The sequence below is a fragment of the Spermophilus citellus genome (genome assembly GCF_964194105.1).
Source record: "Spermophilus citellus genome assembly, chromosome: 13".
Taxonomy (NCBI): Eukaryota; Metazoa; Chordata; class Mammalia; order Rodentia; family Sciuridae; genus Spermophilus; species Spermophilus citellus.
The window spans coordinates 65,471,963-65,490,705 of record NC_138193.1 but is presented as its reverse complement, the minus strand read 5'-3'; positions in this window follow the sequence as shown (position 1 = coordinate 65,490,705).

The window sequence follows — 18,743 nt, the reverse complement described above, 5'->3', positions numbered from 1 at the left end:
CTTTTTAAATATTTTATTTAGAGACAGGGTCTCCTTAGGTTGCTCAGACTAACTTTGAACTCGCAATCCTCCTGCCTCAGCCTCCGGAGCTGCTGGGATTACAGATATACACCACCATGCCCAGCTCAAATCTTTCTGCTCTGCTTTCTGCCTCTAAAAATCACAATAAATTTAGATAAAAGTTGCCAGCAATATCCATGCCACCATCTGAATGTTGTGCTGCCTTGAAATTTCCTCTGCCAGATTAAGGCATCTACAGAATTTGGCTTCACAGAAAGTCTTTAAATTTGGCTTCACAGAAAGTCTCAGGCCATAGGAAAGTATAGACAACTAATTAGCCAGAACATAATATGAATGACCTCTAGTGCAATTTCCAATAGAGCCCTCCTTATCCTCTGAAACCTCATAAGCCCAGTCTTTACTGCCCATAGTCCTATTAGCATTCTTATCTTCTGAACTCTACCATTAAGTTTTACTTATAACATTCTAGTGCTTTTCCAGGTTGCATCATTAAACTTTCCAAAATTCCTTCTACAAATTCCACAAAGCTTCTAAACCACATGGTTAGGTTAGTCACAGCAACAGCCCCACTCCTAGTACTAATTTGTGTGTGTGTGTGTGTGAACAAAGGAACTGATAAGAACAATGTCACAGAGGAAATGTTTATTTGGCACTCACCATTTAGAGTTCTTAGTCCACAGATAACTGACTCCATTCCTCAGGGCCTAAAGTGAGGCAGAACATTCATGGCAGAAGAGTGTGGCAGAGGAAAGCAGCTGGGGATGTGGCACCAGGAAGCAGAGAGAAATTTCCACTCACCAAGAACAAAATATGTACCCCAAAGGCTCATCCCCCATGACATACCTCTTCCAGCCACATCCTACCTGCCTACAGTTACCACCCAGTTAATCACTACTAGAGGACTAATGCACTGTTTAGACTAAGGCTTTCATAACCCAATCATTTTGCCTTTAAACTTTCTTATATATGTCTCACACATGAGCTTTTGGAGAACACCTAAAACATATCTAAACCATAACATCATACTTTTTTTTCAGTACTGAGTATTAAAGCAAGAGCCCAGTATGTGCTTGGCAAGCACTCTACCACTGATCTAGATCCCCAGCTTTTTAAATTTTTTTTGTTTCTTTTTACCCATTCTTTAGTATTTACCTTATTCTAAATAATATCCTTAATCTGCTATTTCTTGATTTATCAATTTTAGATATTATCAGTCAACACACTCCCCTACAGGAAGACCTTGACTACATTATACTACCACCCCACATCCTCTTATCTCATCTTCCTAATACACTATTTCAGCTTTCAAGTTAGTAAAAGTGTTTCACTGTGATCATGTAAAGACTGTTTCGTCACTCTCTTGTTCATTTATTATCAAGCATTCTGGTTTTCCTTGCATTGAAATTGCCCTGTTTTTATTTTTTCATTTGCCAAGTTTCTACATATTGTACATGGGTGTAAAGAATGGTACCTGATATGGTCTTAGTTGTTAAAATCACTCTTAGATGTGATTTCATCTGTTCTTCTAAATTACTTCCCACCATTTGCTTTCTGACTTCTAAAAGTCTCATTTTTTTAATGTTTATTTTTTAGTTATAGGTGGACACAATATCCTTATTCTACCTCTTTGTGGTGCTGAGGATCGAACCTGTTGCCTCACGCATGGTAGGCAAGTGCTCTATCTCTGAACCAAAATCCCAGCCCCACAAAAGTCTCATATTTTATTGTCTTCATTTTCATTCTTTATCCTTGTTATTTAATAACTCTCATTTTTTATTGTAATTTTAGGGGAGATTTTTGAGGAGAAAGGAGATAAAGGTGAAACTGGTTTTCGATAGCCATATACCCTTGAGAGAGTTGTCACTGTGCTGCAGAATGCACTCCCTCTCTTCTGTCTTGAACTTACTTCAGCAGGTTTTTGCCCTCACCAATGGAAAGAATGGATAACTCTTGAGGTAACCAGTGACCACTGCACTGCAATCCAATGGAAGTTCTGTCTTCATTCTATTTGACTTATTTTATTCCTTCTTCCTTCAAATTATTTTTTCAGAGGATCACATTCTCCTGGTTTCCCTGCATTTTTTATTTTTTATTTTTTTAGTTGTAGTTGGTCACAATATCTTTAATTTATTTATTTATTTTTATGTGGTGCTGACTATTCAACCCAGCGTCTCACATGTGCTAGGCATGCACTCTACCACTGAGCCACAACCCCAACCCTGTTTCCCTGCAATTTTGTTGACCTCTTATTTTTTAGTCTTCATTTCTGGTTCCTCTTCATCTCTCCACTCTTAAATGTTGGAGGGCCCCAGGGTTTAGCCCTTGGACTTCTCTATACTCATTTAATTGATTATCTCATCCAATCTAATGGCTTAGAATACCATATGTTCTTTTTTTTTATTGTTGGTTGTTCAAAACATTACATAGTTCTTGACATATCATATTTCACACTTTGATTCAAGTGGGTTATGAACTCCCATTTTTACCCCGTATACAGATTGCAGAATCACATCAGTTACACATCCATTGATTTACATATTGCCATACTAGTGTCTGTTGTATTCTGCTGCCTTTCCTATCCTCTACTATCCCCCCTCCCCTCCCCTCCCCTCCCCTCCCCTCCCCTCTTCTCTCTCTACCCCCTCTACTGTAATTCATTTCTCCCCCTTGTGTTATTTTTCCTTTTCCCCTCACTTCCTCTTGTATGTAATTTTGTATAACCCTTAGGGTCTCCTTCCATTTCCATGCAATTTCCCTTCTCTCTCGCTTTCCCTCCCACCTCTCATCCCTGTTTAATGTTAATCTTCTTCTCATGCTCTTAGTCCCTACTCTGTTCTTAGTTACTCTCCTTATATCAAAGAAGACATTTGGCATTTGTTTTTTAGGGATTGGCTGGCTTCACTTAGCATAATCTGCTCTAATGCCATCCATTTCCCTCCAAATTCTATGATCTTGTCATTTTTTAGTGCAGAGTAATACTCCATTGTGTATAAATGCCACATTTTTTTTATCCATTCATCTATTGAAGGGCATCTAGGTTGGTTCCACAGTCTTCCTATTGTGAATTGTGCTGCTATGAACATCGATGTAGCAGTGTCCCTGTAGCATGCTCTTTTTAGGTCTTAAGGGAATAGACCAAGAAGGGGAATAGCTGGGTCAAATGGTGGTTCCATTCCCAGCTTTCCAAGAAATCTCTATACTGCTTTCCAAATTGGTTGCACCAATTTGCAGTCCCACCAACAATGAACAAGTATACCCTTTTCCCCACATCCTCGCCAGCACTTGTGTTGTTTGACTTCCTAATGGTTGCCAATCTTACTGGAATGAGATGGTATCTTAGGGTGGTTTTGATTTGCATTTCTCTGACTGCTAGCGATGTTGAGCATTTTTTCATGTACTTGTTGATTGATTGTATGTCCTCCTCTGAGAAGTGTCTGTTCAGGTCCTTGGCCCATTTGTTGATTGGGTTATTTGTTATCTTATTGTCTAATTTTTTGAGTTCTTTGTATACTCTGGATATTAGGGCTCTATCTGAAGTGTGAGGAGTAAAGATTTGTTCCCAGGATGTAGGCTCCCTATCTACCTCTCTTATTGTTTCTTTTGCTGAGAAAAAACTTTTTAGTTTAAGTAAGTCCCATTTGTTGATTCTAGTTATTAACTCTTGTGCTATGGGTGTCCTATTAAGGAATTTGGAGCCCGACCCCACAGTATGTAGATCGTAGCCAACTTTTTCTTCTATCAGATGCTGTGTCTCTGATTTGATATCAAGCTCCTTGATCCATTTTGAGTTAACTTTTGTGCATGGCGAGAGAAAGGGATTCAGTTTCATTTTGTTGCATATGGATTTCCAGTTTTCCCAGCACCATTTGTTGAAGATGCTATCCTTCCTCCATTGCATGTTTTTAGCCCCTTTATCAAATATAAGATAGTTGTAGTTTTGTGGATTGGTTTTTGTGTCCTCTATTCTGTACCATTGGTCCACCCGCCTGTTTTGGTACCAGTACCATGCTGTTTTTGTTACTATTTCTCTGTAGTATAGTTGGAAGTCTGGTATCGCTATACCACCTGATTCACACTTCCTGCTTATCATTGTTTTTGCTATTCTGGGTCTTTTATTTTTCCATATGAATTTCATGATTGCTTTCTCTATTTCTAGCAGAAATGCCTTTGGGATTTTGATTGGCATTGCATTAAACCTATAGAGAACTTTTGGTAATATCGCCATTTTGATGATGTTAGTTCTGCCTATCCATGAACAGGGTATATTTTTCCATCTTCTAAGATCTTCTTCAATTTTTCTCTTTAGGGTTCTGTAGTTTTCATTGTATAAGTCTTTCACCTCTTTTGTTAGGTTGATTCCCAAGTATTTTATTTTTTTTGAGGATATTGTGAATGGAGTGTTTTTCCTCATTTCCATTTCAGAGGATTTGTCGCTGATATACAGGAATGCCTTTGATTTATGTGTGTTGATTTTATATCCTGCCACTTTGCTAAATTCATTTATTATCTCTAATAGTTTCTTTGTAGACCCTTTTGGGTTTGCTTGGTATAGAATCATGTCGTCTGCAAATAGTGATAATTTAAGTTCTTCTTTTCCTATTTTTATGCCTTTAATTTCTTTCGTCTGTCTAATTGCTCTGGCCAGTGTTTCGAGAACTATGTTGAACAGTAGTGGTGAGAGAGGGCATCCCTGTCTTGTTCCAGATTTTAGAGGGAATGCCTTCAATTTTCCTCCATTCAGAATGATGCTAGCCTGAGGCTTAGCATAGATTGCTTTTACAATGTTGAGGTATGTTCCTGTTATCCCTAGTTTTTCTAGAGTTTTGAACATAAAGGGATGCTGTACTTTGTCAAATGCTTTTTCTGCATCTATCGAGATGATCATATGGTTCTTAATTTTAAGTCTATTGATGTGGTGAATAACATTTATTGATTTCCGTATATTGAACCAGCCTTGCATCCCAGGGATGAATCCTACTTGATCATGGTGCACAATTTTTTTGATATGTTTTTGAATCTGATTCGCCAGAATTTTATTGAGGATTTTTGCATCTCAGTTCATTAGAGATATTGGTCTGTAGTTTTCTTTCTTTGAAGTGTCTTTGTCTGGTTTAGGAATCAGGGTGATGTTGCCCTCGTAGAATGAATTTGGAAGTTCTCCCTCTTTTTCTATTTCCTGAAATAGCTTGAAAAGTATTGGTATTAGTTCCTCTTTAAAGGTTTTGTAAAACTCTGCTGTATACCCATCCGGTCCTGGGCTTTTCTTAGTTGGTAGTCTTTTGATGGTTTCTTCTAGTTCCTCAATTGATATTGGTCTGTTTAGGTTGTCTATATCTTCCTGACTCAATCTGGGCAGATCATATGACTTAAGAAATTTATCGATGCCTTCACTATCTTCTATTTTGTTGGAGTATAAGGATTCAAAATAATTTCTAATTATCTTCTGTATTTCTGAAGTGTCTGTTGTGATGTTGCCTTTTTCATCCCGTATGCTAGTAATTTGAGTTCTCTCTCTTCTTCTCTTTGTTAGCATGGCTAAGGGTCTGTCGATTTTATTTATTTTTTCAAAGAACCAACTTTTAGTTTTGTCAATTTTTTCAATTGTTTCTTTTGTTTCGATTTCATTGATTTCAGCTCTGATTTTAATTATTTCTTGCCTTCTACTTCTTTTGCTGTTGTTTGCTCTTCTTTTTCTAGGATTTTGAGATGAAGTATGAGATCATTTATTTGTTGGTTTTTTCTTTTTTTAAGGAATGAACTCCAAGCAATGAATTTTCCTCTTAGAACTGCTTTCAGTGTGTCCCATAGATTCCGATATGTTGTGTCTGTGTTTTCATTTATCTCTAAGAATTTTTTAATTTCCTCCTTGATGTCTTCTATAACCCATTGATCATTCAGTAACCTATTGTTCATTCCCCAAGTGATGCATGATTTTTCCTTCCTTCTTTTATTGTTGATTTTCAGTTTCATTCCATTATGATCAGACAAGATGCATGGTATTATCTCTACTCCTTTATATTGTCTAATAGTTTCCCTGTGACATAATATATGATCTATTTTTGAGAAGGATCCATGTGCTGCTGAGAAAAAAGTGTAACTGCTTGATGTTGGGTGGTATATTCTATATATGTCAATTAAGTCTAGGTTGTTAATTGTGTTATTGAGTTCTATAGTTTCCTTATCTAGCTTTTGTTTGGAAGATCTGTCCAGTGGTGAGAGAGGTGTGTTGAAGTCTCCCATGATTATTGTATGGTGGTCTATTAGACTCTTGAACTTGAGAAGAGTTTGCTTGATGAACATAGCTGCACCGTTGTTTGGGGCATATATATTTATGATTGTTATGTCTTGTTGGTGTATGGTTCCCTTGAGCAGTATGTAGTGTCCCTCTTTATCCCTTTTGATTAACTTTGGCTTGAAATCTATTTTATTTGATATGAGTATGGACACTCCTGCTTGTTTCCGAAGTCCATATGAGTGATATGATTTTTCCCAACCTTTCACCTTCAGTCTATGTATATCTTTTCCTATCAAATGCATCTCCTGTAGGCAGCATATTGTTGGGTCTTGTTTTGTGATCCATTCAACTAGCCTGTGTCTCTTAATTGGTGAGTTTAAGCCATTAACATTTAGGGTTATTATTGAGATATGGTTTGTTCTTCCAGCCATATTTGTTTATTTATGTTACTAAACATGGTTTGTTTTCCTCTTTGATTATTTTCCCCCCTTTACTGTCCTACCTCCCACTGTTGGTTTTCATTGTTATTTACCATTTCCTCTTCCTGAAATGTTTTGCCAAGGATGTTTTGAAGAGATGGTTTTCTAGCTGCAAATTCTTTTAACTTTTGTTTATCGTGGAAGGTTTTAATTTCATCTTCCATCCTGAAGCTTAATTTCACTGGATACACGATTCTTGGTTGGAACTCATTTTCTTTCAGTGTTTGAAATATGTTATTCCAGGATCTTCTAGCTTTCAGAGTCTGTGTTGAAAGATCAGCTGTTATCCTGATTGGTTTACCCCTAAATGTGATCTGCTTCCTTTCTCTTGTAGCTTTTAAAATTCTCTCCTTATTCTGTATGCTGGGCATCTTCATTATAATGTGTCTAGGTGTGGATCTCTTATGATTTTGCACATTCGGCGTCCTGTAGGCTTCTAGGATTTGGGATTCTGTCTCATTCTGGGAAGTTTTCTCATATTATTTCATTGAATAGATTGTTCATTCCTTTGGTTTGGAGCTCTGTACCTTCCTGTATCCCAATGACTCTTAAGTTTGGTCTCTTTATGTTATCCCATATTTCTTGGATGTTCTGCTCATGGTTCCTTAACAGTCTTGCTGAGCTGTCTATGTTCTTTTCAAGTTGAAATACTTTGTCTTCATTGTCTGATGTTCTATCTTCTAAGTGTTCTACTCTGCTGGTAGTATTCTCAATTGAGTTTTTAAGTTGGTTTATTGCTTCCTGCATTTCTAGGATTTCTGTTTGTTTGTTTTTTATTACCTCTATCTCCCTGTATAGTTGATCTTTTGCTTCTTGGATTTGTTTATGTAATTCATTGTCAAAGTGATCTTTCATTGTCTGATTTTGCTGTCTAATGTCTTCCTTGAGACTCCAGATCATTTGAAGCATGTATATCCTGAATTCTTTATCTGACATTCCATCTGCTTCAGCTATTACCTCTTCTAAAGTTGAGTTGACCTGCATTGCTTGTGGTCCTTTCTTTCCTTGTCGTTTCATACTGCTCACGTTTCTTTCTGCTTGGTGAAACTGTTGTGTTTTTGACATTTTCCCCCTATATATTTATATTGCTCTTGTATAGTTGACAAGTCTCCCTTGCAGGGCGGGCAGCGGCTGTGCTCCTCCTCCAATTGGGGTGATCTGTCTACCACGCTGGTGGGCCGCTGGGTCTGTTCTGCTGGTCAGTCGCAGGTCTGCCTACCTTGTAGGCACGGGCTGCAGCTCTGCTTTGCCCTTACTCTAATTGGGGTGATGTGTCTACCACGCCGGTGGGTCGCTGGGCCTGTTCCGGGCGTGGGCGGCGGCTCTGCTCTACCCCTACTCCAATTGGGGTGACATGACTACCACGCCGGCGGACCACTGGGCCTGTTCAGGGTGCGGGCGGCGGCTCTGCTCTGCCCCTACTCCAATTGGGGTGACGTGACTACCATGCTGGCGGGCCGCTGGGCCCGTTCAGGGTGCGGGCAGTGGCTCTGCTCTGCCCCTACTCCAATTGGGGTGACGTGACTACCACACTGGCGGGCCGCTGGGCCTGTTCAGGGTGCGGGCAGCGGCTCTGCTCTGCCCCTACTCCAATTGGGGTGACGTGACTACCACGCCGGTGGGCCGCTGGGCCTATTCTGGGCGCGGGTGGCGGCTCTGCTCTGCCCCTACTCCAATGGGGGTGACGTGACTACCACGCCAGCGGGCCGCTGGGCCTATTCCGGGCGCGGGCGGCAGCTCTGCTCTGCCCCTACTCCAATTGGGATGACGTGTCTACCATGCCGGCAGGCCGCTGGGCCTGTTCCTCCGGTCGGTCGCAGGTCTGCCTACCTTGTGGGCACAGGTGGCGGCTCTGCTCTGCCCCTAGTCCAAATGGGGTGACGTGTCTGCCACGCCGGCAGGCTGCTGGGCCTGTTCCGGGCGCGGGCGAAGGCTCTGCTGTGCCCCTACTCCAATTGGGGTGACGTGTCTACCACGCCAGCAGGCCGCTGGGCCTGATCCGCCAGTCAGTCGCAGGTCTGCCTACCTTGCGGGCGTGGGTGGCGGCTCTGCTCTGCCCCTACTCCAATTGGGGTGACGTGACTACCACGCCCGCTGATCGTTGGGCCTGTTCCGGATGCGGGCGGTGGCTCTGCTCTGCCCCTACTCCAATTGGTGTGACGTGTCTACCACGCCGGCAGGCCGCTGGGCCTGTTCCGCCGGTCGGTCACAGGTCTGCCTACCTTGCGGGCTCGGGCGGCTGCTCTGCTCGGCCCCTACTGCAGTTGGGGTGAAGTGATACCACGCCGGTGGGTCGCTAGGCCTGTTTCGGGCGCGGGCAGTGGCTCTGCTCTGCCCCTACTCCAATTGGTGTGACATGTCTACCACACCGGCAGGCCGCTGGGCCTGATCCGCTGATCAGTCACTGGTCTGCCTACCTTGCGGGCTCGGGTGGCGTCTCTGCTCTGCCCCTACTGCAGTTGGGGTGAAGTGATACCACGCCGGCGGGTCGCTGGGGCTGCTCCGGGCGCGGGCGGCGTCTCTGCTCTGCCCCTCTGGCTTCCACAGTATTCAGCAGGATCCGGACCGAGAAGCAGTTTCCGCAGGTTCTTTAGCCCTGGGCCAGAGCAGTTCCGGGAGCCAGAATTCGGTCTCTCCGGGCTCGGTGTATGTTCTGATAGGAGCAGGCTCCGAAAGGCAGTTTCCGCGGGTTCTTTAGCACTGAGCCTGAGTAATTTGTCTGCGAGATGCAGGCGAATGGCAGCCTGAAATTACCTGTTCTATAGTTGAATGAGCTGCGATCAGTCGAAAACAGGGATGATGACATCAGCTCTCCAAGATGGTGGCCGCTGGCCTCCTCTGTGGTCTGACCGGTGTGGAGAACCGAACTGGACCGCTTCCTTCCCCCGTCTCAAACGCAGAATTCAGCACTGTGTACAGTGATTGCACAGCTGGCAGGAGCCCACAGAATCCGCAGCGCTGTATCTTTGCGTTGCTATCTCTTGCTTCCCAGCACATGCCACAGATTCTAGCCGCGGGGCAATTTGCTGAATAAGCAGCGTGACCCTCTGTGCGGACAAATCGTTCGCGTTTGAGCCCCTGTAGCTGATCCTCGTGCGATGAAAATCCTTCCACTAGGTTTTGGAGCACCCCAGTTTTGCTAGAAATTCCTAACTAGATAGTTTTTAGCTGATCTAACTCATCATTCTCCCGAACAGTGACGCGGTACACGGGGGTGATGCACTCCCTTCGCTGCCATCTTCCCTCTCTCCCATATGTTCTTAATTGCAAAATTTTTATATCCAGTTCCAATCCTTTATCTGAACTCCAGAATCATCATATAGTCACCTGCCAGTTCACTATCTCTGCTTGGTATTCACACTTGATATGCCTAAAACTAATTCCTGACTTTCCCTTCAAAACCTGTTCCTTCCTCTCATCCTCTATCAGTAAATGGCAACTGTATCTTTCTTTTTACTTGTTCATGCCAGAGACTTTGGAATCATCTCTCTTTGTCATGTATCCTCTGTATATATCAAGAAATGCCTTTGACCACTCCTCATCATCTCTACTACCTCTTCCCCAGTGCAAGCCACATCATTGCTCACCTAGACTATTGTAATAGGCTTCTGACTTATCTCTCTGCTTCTGCCCTTACTTCACCAAACCTACAATCTGTTGTCAAGACAAGAGCAGAGAGTTGGATACAATGGCACACACCTATAATCCCAGTGACTCCAGAGGCTAAGGCAGGAGGATTACAAGTTCAAAGCCAGCCTAAAAAACTTAGCAAGACCCTGTCTCAAAATAAAAAAGATGGGGATGTGGCTCAGTGGTTAAGCATCCCTGGGTTCAATCCCCAGTAACAAAAAGAAAACAAAAAATAACATGAACAGAATAATCAGGGTGTGTTTTTTCTTTTTGATCTAAATCAGATCACAATAATCCTCTGGTTTCCATTTGACTCAGCAAAATATTTTGCTATCACGAAAAGTCACTCTTCTTGAGGTTATCAATGACCACCACACTGCAATCCAGGAGACAGTTCTCAGTCTTCAAGTGGCTTCCCATTTGATTCAGTAAAACTTCAGTTCTTTCAGTTTTATGTCAGACCATATTATCCCATTCTACTCAAACTACCGCTCTCTTCCCAGGTATCAAACTTCCTTACTATTACTTGAATATTTTAGGCGTATTTCCAACTGAGGACCTTCACAGATGTTTTCCTAGATCTGGAACACTCTTCTGCCAGACACCCTTATAGCTTTCTTCTGCACCTTTCTAGTCATTGGTTAAGAATCATGTCAGTAATTTCTTCATGTCACACTGTTTTAAACTATACCTTTTTTTCTTCTCTCTCTGCATTATCTTTTCATCCTTTTCCCCCCTTTGTAGCATATATTGTTTTGCCTCCTAATACTGTCATTAATACCAAAAGATTTCATTCTGAAAAGAATATATGGATGTCATTATGAAACTACAACTAACAATGATAAATGACATTGGTATGATATAAAGTAATACCTTTACTTCACAACTACAAGCTATAGTATGCACCAGTTCCCTAGACATTCATAACTAATGCACCAATGTCATATTTTGTCATTTGCACTATTAGTAGATTTAAGAAGTTGAGATTAATTTGTTAAAAAATCATACAGTATGTCCTTGATCATTTAAATTTTAAGTCATTTAAACATATGTATATATTTTTTTCATAATCCAGCACACTGAAGAAGTTTTAGTTTAAAGCCAATAGGTAGGCTTCAGTTGGAAAATAAGCCCCAAGGGAAAAAGGCAAGTCATATAGGGAATATTCCCTTTATTTTTAAATTTTTTATTGGCACATTATAATTATACATTATAACAGGGTTCATTTTGATATATTCATACCTGCACATAACGTTCATAACTTGGTCAATTTCATTCCCCCAGTACCTCACCTTTTCCTCCTCTTCTCCCTCCCACTAACCCTATTCTTCTACTTTGCTGATTTGCCTTCTATTTTTATGAAATCCATCCTCCTCCCCTTTTTTTTGAGGAGGGGTTGTTTTGTTTTTCCTTTTTTCTCTCTAGCTTCCACAGATAAAACATAATGACTGGGCTGGGGATATGGCTCAAGCGGTAGTGCGCTTCCCTGGCATGCGTGGGGCCCGGATTCGATCCTCAGCACCACATACAAACAAAGATGTTGTGTCCGCCGAGAACTAAAAAATAAATATTAAAATTCTCAAAAAAAAACATAATGACTGGACTTTCTGAGACTGGCTTGTTTCACTTAACGTGTTTTTTCCAGTTCCATCTATTTTCCTGCATGTGACATAACTTCATTCTTCTTTTTAGCTGAGTAAAACTCCATTGTATCTATTTACCACATTTTATTTATCCATTCATCTGTTGACAGGACACCTAGGCTGGTTCAGTAACCTATTGTGAATTTGAAAGCATGCCTTTTAGATGGAATGATTAGAATTGATACTTTGCCTCCTATCAATTTCATCTTATCTATTCTGTTTCTAATGCATTTGCTTCTAGGATCTGTGGATTTTTAGATTCATCCTTCTAATCAAGTCAGGAAATTCACAACTATTATATTCATTCTGTGTGTTCTTTTGGGAACTTAAAATTAGACCTATATTAGACCCCACTTTGTCTTCCCTTTTCTTAATTTCCATCTCTTTGTCTCTGTGCTCTAATCTGAATACTTATTTAATGTATATTATGTATTACTCAGCTATTCACTCAGCTGTGTCTAATTTATCATTTAATTCATTCACTGAGGTTTCTTTAAGTTTCCATAATTACATTTTAATACTTATATTTTAAATTTTAAAAATTATATCTCAAAGATTATGTTTTATCTAGAATTTGTCTTTTTTTTTTGGTAGGGGGGCGGGTACCGGGGATTGAACTCAGGGGCACTCAACCACTGAACCACATCCCCAGCCCTATTTCGTATTTTATTTAGAGACAGGGTCTCACTGAGTTGCTTAGCACCTTGCTTTTGCTGAGGCTGGCTTTGAACTCATAATCCTCTTGCCTCAGCTTCCCAAGCCACTAGGATTACAAACAAGTGTGTGCCACTACACCCAGCTAGAATTCATCTTTTAATCTGCTGTTCATTCCTGTTAATTTATTGTGGCCTTTATTTAAGCACACTATGTTATGTCTCTAAGAATTCCATTATCTGCAATCCTTGGGAGTAAAATGTTTGTTGTTTTGTCTGACTCTCAGTGTCTGGCCTCTTCACATATATAATGATATTTAGTAGTTCTTTGCTTGCTAATATATATGAATTCTACAGGCCAATACTGGGGAAGTCTTGACTCCACAGAAGATTTGCTTCTGCCCATGCTGGTAAGTACTGTGGGAGTATCACCATTATGGAACCATGTTAGACCTCCCTTGAAGATCTTACATTAGAGTAAGAAACCAGGATCACCTTCTCCCACTTTATTTACTGGCCTAAAGCTTTATATCCTGACAGCTAGGCTACTTATAAGGCTGTCTACCCACAAGGAACCCACATTCCTCCCTTCTGCCTAGTTTTTCAGCTCATCAGTTTTGATTGATTTTTGCCTTCTCCCCCACTTCCTTGGAGATCAACAGTGCTTGAATGTGTGAATCTTAGCCAAGGTCTGTCTTGATAACCAGGAGAGTCTCACATATAGTCCTCTCCCAGAACTCCAATTTCCATACTCTAATAACCAATTATTACAATTTAACCTTTTGAGAAATTAATGATATGTGATGGGTTTGTTTCTTTGGGATGTTCTGGGTTTTTTAACTATTAAAGGTATTTATTTTCTAAAAACTAATCCTTAGTTTGAAATTAGGAAATATATTCTCAAGAGGATATGAGGAGAAAAAAGGAATGAAGGATATCAATACTAAAAAGTAGAAAAGGTATCATTTTGGGAAAAAAAAAGTGTTAGCAAACTTAACAAACCAGCAACTATAACAATTTCACTTATTTTTCTCATTTTGCCACAGATCTTCACAGGGCCCTAAATTGAAACGAGTATTTGAAAACTTCTGCTTTAAGATCTAGAAAATAACTAAGTGCTTTCTGGCTTATGAGAGGAAAGATACATTTATAATGTATAGTTTTGAGTGTATTTTGTAATCAATAATAACATTCTTTGAAACTCTTTGTAAACCATGTGCAATGATTTTCAGCAACCAAACTCATAATTAATTGGAAAAAATCCACTCTTCAACCACTGTATTAAATTATTAAATATGTTTTTCCATTTGTATGTTAAAATGCAAACTTAAAAAACAACCAAAATGACCAGGTATGGTGACGCACGTCTGTAATCCCAGCAGCTCAGGAGGCTGAGACAGGAAGATTATGAGTTTAAAGCCAGTCTCAGCAAAAAAAGCAAGGCACTAAGCACCTTAGTGAAACCCTGTCTGTAAATAAAATACCAAAAAAATGAATATCTTAATATGAATGGTTAACACATTTTCCATTTGAAGCTTATTAATATTCTATAAGTTGAAAATGGATCAAGTTCTTTCATACATTTCTAGGATTGGAAGATGAGAAGATTAAGTAAGATGCCTACCAAACTAATAAAAATTATTGTGGACACCAGTTAGAGGAATCTGTGCATTTTTAAGGGCAGAATATATTACTTCTGATCAAAATTTTTAAAAAGGTCAAGGCTTATGTTTAAGTTCCAGCTCTGTCAAATTGCTAGTTAGCTTTCTAAGAGAACTTAACCTCTGAATCTCACTTTCCTTATCTACAAAATTTCCTCATCTATAAAAATCGTAACTACTTCAGGGAGTTGTTGAGAGGACTAAAGGATTCTGTTTCATGCACTTAGCAGAGCACCTGACATATAGTAAGGACTTGGTATGTATTAACTCTTGCTGTTAATAGCCATTTGTTAATTTCCATGTTATCAATATGTGATTTTGAATCAGACACTAAGGAATCCTGCTAATGAGATCAAGTGAAAAAAAATATATTTTAGGAACAGGAATATTCTTGAGTACTACTCTATTAGAAGAATGGGATATTCTCTCTGTTTTCCTGTACAGGTATTAAAAGACAACAGGGGAGGGGCTGGGGTTGTGGCTCAGCGGTAGAGTGCTCGCCCTGCACGCTTGAGACCCTGGGTTCCATCCTCAGCACCACATAAAAATAAATAAGTGAAATAAAGGTGTTGTGTCCAACTACAACTAAAAAATAAATATTAGGGCTGGGGATGTGGCTCAAGCGGTAGTGCGCTCGCCTGGCTTGCGTGCGGCCGGGGTTCGATCCTCAGCACCACATACAAACAAAGATGTTGTGTCCGCCGAAAAACTGAAAAATAAATATTAAAAATTCTCTCTCTCTCACTCTCTCTTAAAAATAAATAAATAAATATTAAAAAAAAAACAAAGGGGGAAATACTGTTAAGCAATAAGCAATCAGGATTCTGCAATGTTGGGCACACATGTGTGATGATGCCACGTAGGACTTGTAGTCTCAACACTTGGAATCTCAAGTGGGTATTATAAATAGGGGCCTCCATTTTCTGGTAGTTAAAAAAGCTCTCTACTCAGATATAACCATCAGAAATACATGAGAAATGAACATGGCCCCCAACACGCACTTTTTAGTTTTTTAGAGACTTTGAAGCAGATGAAAGGAATATGTAAATACCTTTTGTTTACCTTCTCACATTAATTTTGGTTTTGTGCAAACTTTTGCCTTGTATGGAGAAAAAAAATAAAGTCTTGTTCTCTGGCAATGCTTGTTCTTGTTGGAGTCCCAAAGCCATTTGCATTATTTTTATTGCCTTTTATTCATAAACATTCTGGGCTTTTTTCAGTACAAATGGTGTTCCTTTTTAGTTTTACACTTTACCATGGTTAAAAATGTTTTTAAAATAATTTGTTTTAATAGAGTCAATAATAGATGTCTGTGTAGCTTATCCCTGAGGTGGAGTTATTGGTGTAGAAACTAATTGACCACCAATATTCACACTCCGTAATTTATAAGTAGAACTCCCACATTTTAGTTGGCTAGAAAGAGTTTATATTTTCTAGCCACCTCTTTCGAAGTTAAGTTCCAATGGGATGTAGGAGGAAGTGATGATGATGTAACTTCTGGATTGTATCATGCAACAAATAAGTATATGAAAAATGCCCAACATCTAATTATTAGGGAAATGAAAATCAAAGGCACAAGGCATAATCCCAGCTACTCAGGAGTCTAAGGCAAGAGCATTGCAAACTTGAGATTACTCTCAGTAACTTAGAAACACCCGGTCTCAAAAATAAAGAGGTGGGGGCATAGCTCAATAGTGAAGCACCTCTGGGTTCAATCCCTGCTACCACAAAAAAAAAAAAAAAGTTGCATTGAGATACTGTCTCACACCTATTAGAATGGATAGCATAAAAAATAAATAAATAAAGCAAAGGTGACAACTGTTGGCAAGGATGTAGAGAAAAAGGGTTTTTTTCCTTGCATACTATTGGTGGGACTGAAATTAGTATAGCTGTTATGGGAGTTTATGGAGGTTCCTCAAAATATTAAAAATAGAGCTATCATACAATCCAGCAATCCCTCTACTGTATATAATCCCAAGGAAATGAAAACAATGTCAAAGAGATGTCTCCAACCCCGTGTTCATCAATGGATGGATGAATGCATAAAGAAAATATGGTATGGATTCAAAATGGAAAATTGTACAGTCCTTAAAAAAGAAGAAAGTCCTATAATTTGTGACAACGTGGATGAACCTGGAGGACCTTATGCCAAGTGAAATAGACAAGCACAGAAAGACACATACTGCATGATCTCACTTATAAGTGAAATCTAAAGCCAAATGTAAAGAGTAAAATGATAGTTACCAGGGGCTTGGAGTGGTGTTGGCACTGTAGAGATGTTAGTCAAAGGATACAAAATTTCAATTAGGTATTGAATAACATGGTAACTATAGTTAATAACAATGTATTATACACTTAAAAATTACTAAGAGTAGATTTTAAGTGTTCACCACAATAATTATATAAATAATAATGCACAAATAAATATGTGAGACTGTATACAATACCTTGATTTTTGCCATTCTACAATGGATATATATTTGAAAACAGTATGTTGTATACCATTAATATACATAATTTTTGTCAGTCAAAATGTATTTTTTTAAAAGTACTGGGGTGTGTATTTCTCTTGCCTTGTCCCTGCATTCCTTCTGTGCAGTGGAAGTAGAAGAGTTCTTTAACCATTTAGATGCTGACATAACTATATGTCAAAGATGACAAACCAGCCCTACCAATCCTGGACCACCCACCTCTACCATAATTTGAAAGAAATAACCTTTTATTGTGTTTCAGACACTGTGCTGGGGGTCTCCTTATTTAAACAACTTGGATTGTACTAAAATCAATAGAGCATAAATGATCTAATGCATACAAAAGATTACACTTGATGAGGAAGGTGAATTGGGTGGAAGCCTTAGATGAAATTGCCCATTCTGCATTAAAGGGTCAAGAAGAAACACCTGTACAAATGCCAAAAATTCTCCCTTGGCCAATGTAACTGAATCTGATGAGTTAGACATTTGACCTTGGGTAAACCACTTACCTTTATCCACATTTAAGCTTTAAATTGAAAAGATTGAAGTTGATCTCTCAAGGATCCTTTCTAGCTCTGTTGGTCTGTAAATATGTGTTGTCCTAGAAAAGATGAGTGATGAGAAAATGCTTGAGATACTAAGTATCCAAACTGACCACTGGAGACTCTAAGTAGTATGTGCAGGGACAACAAGGGTTCCAGAAGAATAGTTCTATTTTCTTCAATCTGTTTGCAAACTGGTTCTTAATTGACATCTCTTGGTTGAATCTTGCTTTTGCAAAAAGTGATAGCCAACATACATTCTTTCTCTGAACCACTTCCCTTAGAGCTATAAGATTGTTAATCGGCCTTTCAAATTAATACAGGTGACATTTTCTCCAATGCATATATCTATAATCCATTATGGATTGTTCTTGTTCTCATGGTTTAAGACGCTTTACCACCCTCACAACTGAGTATCAACCTGTGTGGAAGAAAAAAGGAAACAGATAGCAGGTAGTTTCTCTGTAAGCATTTATCTAACCTAACTTCACCTAACTTTAATGTATTTGTGGAACAAAACAATGATAGTAAAAGGGCTGGAGATATAGCTGCGTTTGTAGAGTGCTTGCCTCACATGCACAAGGCCCTGGGTTCAATCCCCAGCACCAATAATAGATTTCAAGTCACCAATGATACAATTTTAAGAAAAGTGACATTCTGTACAGTGAACCACTTAATCTCTATTTAATCATCAGGTTTTATTACAATATTCATTTGGATAAGGCTTTACCTTTTTTTTTTTTTTTTTTAGTTCTCGGCAGACACAACATCTTTGTTGGTATGTGGTGCTGAGGATGGAACCCGGGCCGCACGCATGCCATGCCAGGCGAGCGCGCTACCGCTTGAGCCACATCCCCAGCCCCAAGGCTTTACTTTTTTAATATTTATTTTTTAGTTTTAGGTGGACACAATACCTCTATTTTATTTTTACGTGGTATTGAGGATCAAACCCAGTGCTCCAAGCATGCCAGGCGAGCGCACTACCACTTGAGCCACATCCCCAGCCCAAGGCTTTACTTTTTCCGTCTTTTCTGATCTAACAATTTGGCTTCACAGAATAAACACATTCCAATTGCATTTTCCCTACAAAATTGAGCCTTGTACATTTTACTAGATTCCCAGTCGTGGTATTCACCACAGTTAGCACAGCCTTGCCAAATCTATTAATGTATGAAAACCGAATTTATAATTCAGAGCTATTTAAATTCCTTAAGTGATGCCTTCTGATACAGACAATGCTACACACAAGACACCCTTAGTGTCCGGTTACCTAAGCAGATATACCACAATGACCGGTACCGTGAACCATTTCACTCATTCTTTAATTCCAGTTCCTTTATCTTCCACGTATCACCTTTTCTTCTAGACTCAATTTTGATCACCTAAGACGAGGCTACGAGGACCT